The 4,949-nt window shown below is 46.3% G+C and overlaps 1 protein-coding gene across 1 annotated transcript in view; it reads right to left on the bottom strand.

The window, feature by feature from the left end:
• LOC309678775 (histone-lysine N-methyltransferase SETD1B-like) overlaps positions 1 to 4,743 on the bottom strand; it is a gene marked incomplete at its 3' end in the record, with an annotated part of 23,397 nt that extends 18,654 nt beyond the window's left edge. Inside the window, exon 1 of the mRNA XM_082491925.1 lies at positions 4,665 to 4,743. The remainder of the gene's footprint in view (positions 1 to 4,664) is intronic.
• Positions 4,744 to 4,949: the final 206 nt, after the last annotated feature.

Genomic DNA, 4,949 nt, shown 5'->3' with positions numbered 1-4,949 from the left:
GATAAATTAGTCAGGGAATGTTCTCTGCTTCTCCCGAGGACTTTCATACAGCCAGACTGGCTTTACCCAGGTAAAGCCCTTTTCAGACACCAGGTTCAATGATGCAGAGTCCTGGGAACAAACCAGCCAAATCCAACAGAGAAACGAAACAGTGTCTCTGAAAAAGAGAAAGGTGGCGGTAAGCATGCAATGGGCTTCTCTGTCATTTTCTGCCATCTCAGCTATTATCAGTAGGTTTTATTCTAAGATTGGTCCACACACAAAAGATGCGAAGTTTGAGGCAGCATCTCCGTCCCTACATATGCAAAGAAAAGCAAGGAATTTAGGAGAAATCACACAGCATATGGAGAATTCATTTCCCAAATGATTCTGAAATGCTCCGTTTTGTTCTTCACACCGACGTGCAGAAATGCACCCACGTTTCTACACAGCAGAAGGTACTTTACAATCAAAGATAAAGAAGGGAATTGGCACATTAGATCAGAGTCCACCTATAAGTTAAAAAAAAAAAAAGTGCAACCACTGCTTGTGCAGAGCACACAGATGCCTTACAGTTCAGTGCCAGGCAGGAGCTCACATCCATCCCTTGAGCTTACCCTCACACTTAAACCTTAGGTCAAATGGAACCACGAATTCAGATCTTGCTACCAACAGGGCGATAAGGCGGCAGATAAGCTTGGAATACAGTCTAGCTTCCCAGCTGATATCAGCTTATTGAAGAATAGGTTGTACACATACTGTATTTGAACAAGTTCTAATCAGCAGAACTAGGCCAATTTGATATTCTTCCCCTTTTACGTACTACTACTGTACCCTCGAGTATCTGAAATCACGTGGCTATTATTGTCACAGCAGCATTTTCAGTGGCTCTGCATTTCCAGCGTCAGTAGCAACAGCAGTTTCATTTGCAAGACCTGGATGTCTGCAGCACAACCTCTGCAACTTTGAGTCTCCTCAGAAAGGAGAGCAGAAATGAAGAAAACGAGGCCTCGAAGCACAACGGGCAAAAGAAAAAAAGAAGAGCTTTTGTTAGATCATTCATCAGTATCATCTTTTAATGCTCTTCTGCTCGCTGCCATCTGCTCTCAGACCCGGGTGCCATCAGTATATCTTGAGGCAGCAGTTCAGACACTTGCCTTCCTTCTCAAGAGGCGCCCCAAATGATGAGTCTGGCTTCTCCCTCCCCTCTCCAGGAGCTTGAGCTGTTCTTGCCCTGAATTTCTAGGGTGCAGTCCTGATCTGCTCACGCAGCTGGGAAGCAAAGAGACCCAACTGTTTTTGGCACTTGCAAGAAAACCCAGGAGCCTGTAGCCCACAGCTGATGGATGTAGCCCAGAACAACCCCTTCCAAACAAGTACAGCCTTTACTGTCCAAAAAGTGTGGAACAAGCAAGGAGAAAGAGTTAAAGTCCTGATTTTTATGTGAACCTTTCCCTTTCCTGAACACTTTTGCAGAGATTTCATGAGCCCTCCACTGCTGACCTGGGAGGTCACAGACTTAGCACTAATATCCTCCCAGCAGCTCTCTTCTATCCCAGTACCAACTATTTGAGAAGAAATAGGAAAGCATGAAAAGAGGGAACATACTGTTAATAAGGTCTTTAGGACCTCGTTATCATCTTGACTGCAGTCACAGTGGCACAGTATGGCTTCAAGTAAGAAAACTTGTGGCCTTCTGTTCTGGAGACAGCCACTGCTATCATCCCAAGACAGGACCAACAGGACATCTGCTGTGTTTCTGAAATTCCCAACAAAACTGCTGCAAACAAGACGGTTCAGCCAGTCCATCTCATCTTGACAAAAAACATTTAACCCCCTTGGATGAAGCCCCCACTGCAGGTGGTGTAAGTGCTCCTGCTGGGACATAGCAGCAGAGAATGACCCTGGGGAACGAGAGGCTCACAAGACGAAAACTTCTCTCTAATTTGGTGTGGCCAGACTGCGAGCCCTTTGCAGCAGCAACCACAAATGATGACTGGAACCCTAATGAGCTTAACAGGCTCCACTCATTTTCTGGGCGTTACAACACAAGCTAACAAGTCCTTCCCAGCAAAGTGCCATAGACACATTAAAATCCAGCTAGACCACAGGAGAAGCTTCATTCCAAGCAGCCTATTTCAAGCAGCTAGAGATGTTCTTCCTCAAAAGTAAGGGTGAGGCCAGCAAGAAACAGTTCCCCTTTGGTAACATTTCTCTTCTCTTACAGATCTTCTCTCTGAAGGCATCTAGAATTTTTCACTGCTTTATTTCCTGCTTAGATTTTCCTTCTCTTGTTGTACTCTGATTTAACTAAATGCAGTCAGAGAGGAGAGAATCAAGCACATCAGCTGAGGTATGTAACATATTCATTGAAACATTAAAAATCTTCCTCATTCTAACACAAAGCCTAAAGCAATATCCAGCCAGAAATACCTTCAAGTTGTCCCTCTCCAAAACCTGCTCAGTGAGGGAAAAGCAACGTTTTCCCCATACCACTCCTCTCGGGTGATGGAAACATAACCCTTGTGGCTGCCAGCTGTTGACCGATCCCTTAACAAAAATAATCTCTGGGCAGGACATGACATTTCTCATGGCCTTCTACAAGATAGCAAACTTTTGCTATTAAACTATCCCCACTATATGCAAAGTAAATTGTGTAACCGCAACTGTTCTAAATTACCAGAGTGGAAATACCCCACAGCTGGGCTACATTCCCACTGCCATTTGTGCAGGCATAAAATATTCAAAAAAAGAGACAAGAGGTAAAGTATGCTGATTTCCCCACCTGTCCCCTAATTAGCAAGCAGGAGGTTTAAAACAAACACATGGAAACACTTTTCACCTAGAGCAAAATTCAGCTGTGCACCTCATTGCCACAAGATACTGCAAAGACTCAGAAGTGCAGAATGGGTTTAAAAATGGATGAGGTGTTTGCAGAAGACAGGTCCACCAGCAACTACTGAACAAGATCACGTCCTAATCTGCTGGTCAAGGGTAGCAGAGGGACCCCAGGGGGGCACCACTGCATACAGCCCTGCTGCTGATGGGGTTTTTGCGTGGCACAAACTGCTTTGACCTCCCACTGAAGGTCTTTCAGGAACCTAAAGGAAATAACCCCCAACACAGATAACCAAGGAAAGGTAAAGATGTGTCTTTTCCTTGCTGACTCAGGAGTTAGTCCAAAGTCTCTTTCTGTTCTCTCTTGCAGCAAAGCCATAACCAAGCTCTACCACAGATGACCGCTCAAGAGGAAGGGCTGCGCGCACACAGGCAGTAGCCAGTGCCGGGCGACCCGTGCTCTGCCACCCCAGCCCTCAGGCTCTTTCAGGCCTCCCCATGTTGGTGACACTGATTTTACTCACTTCCTTAATACTTGCTTTAAAGAGCTTTGCTAAAACGATCAAGATGAGTGCAAAGCCCTGCAGAAGCACACAGCAGTAGAGCATCGCTACCGCCCGTAATTGAGCAGACGTACCTAAACCACTCTCAATCACACAGCTCTTATTTTTATTTTTTAAAGCAGCTTTCCCATTAGATTCGTTCATTAATTTGAAGTTACATACCAACTCTCAAAAAGGCAGGTTACTCATTTAAAGAGCTATGTGAAACAGTTGTGAGAAAGGCACAAAAACAGCCGAACGTGGCTCTGTGCTCCTGCACTCCATGCATTGCTCACCGACTCAGGTGACCAGCTGGAAGGCATGGGCATGGGTTTTTTCCTTTAGCCTCAGCACCTTTTGAAGTGCCAGACCCCCACGGTACTACTTGTACCACATGCCATAATCAGTACATCTCACGTACTGGATGTGATACTAAAGTTGTGCCTCACTAGAACAGTTACACTGCGCAATACTCTTGATGCCAGAGCTCAGTCAAAATAGTAAAAATACAGCAAAAAACGGGTCATAACAAGGGTCCAGCATTCATCCTTCTTACAACTCAGTTTGTACATTTAGCCCCAAAATCACTCAATCATAGAATGATAGAATCATAGAATGGTTTAGGTTGGAAGGGACCTTGAAGATCACCTCGTTCCAACCCCCTGCCACAGGCAGGGACACCTCCCACCAGCCCAGGTTGCTCAAAGCCCCATCCAGCCTGGCCTTGAACACCTCCAGGGATGAAGCTTCTGCAACTTCTCTGGGCAACCTGTTAATCTAGCCCCAAAATCACTAAAATCTAGTCCTAACGCAATCTCCATCCCGATTCAGAAGTCTAGAGACTACTATGAGCTGCCTTCTGATTTGGGGTTGTTTTCTTTAAAGGTATGGTACTATCTAAAGCTTAGGTTTTCTTCAGCTTAGACATTGAAAGCAGATCCACACAAACCCCTTCAGACCAACGACAGAGGCCATGTGGAAGCTGCACCTACCACACAGTGGTTGATCCCCAAAACCCAGTGCAAACTTACCCGCGCAGTTCCTCACGTCTCCCTTGTCTGCTTCCCCCCTCTCCATGACCCCACAGTGATACACAGCCAGCTGAGCTGCAAAAGCCACCCAAGGTTCCCCCAAAGCACCCTGCACCCACAGCAGACATGCCAAAAAGCACTTTTCTGACTGCAGCGTTGTGCCACAGCGCTTTTGTAGCACGTGCATCCCAGCAACCAGGCAAGACACAGTCATGCAACAAGATTTCCTCAAGCTCAAGTCTGAGCATCCAGCCCAGCAGGGATCACAGCTTACTTCTGGTGTCTTGCAGCCAGGCTGGGGGCTCCCTGCATGACGCCAGCTCCTGGGGAACTTAAAAGCAACCTCAGCATCAGGTCTCCATCCTCCATCAGGGTTCTGCTGAGGCCAGGCTGCCATTCACCACCAAATCCACACCGCCTTCCTGCCCCCTTCTCACTGACCTGGAATATATCTCAGGTTTGTAAAACCATCTGCTGTTACGACTTTTCTGGTGTAATTTGGGAGATAGATCCCACCCGACATTGTATTAACAAGAAAATAAATTCATTGAGATTCCCT

Source organism: Vanellus vanellus (genome assembly GCF_965231255.1).
Source record: "Vanellus vanellus genome assembly, chromosome: 16".
Taxonomy (NCBI): domain Eukaryota; kingdom Metazoa; phylum Chordata; class Aves; order Charadriiformes; family Charadriidae; genus Vanellus; species Vanellus vanellus.
The sequence above is the reverse complement of the archived record's forward strand: the minus strand, read 5'-3'. Positions and strand labels throughout refer to the sequence as shown.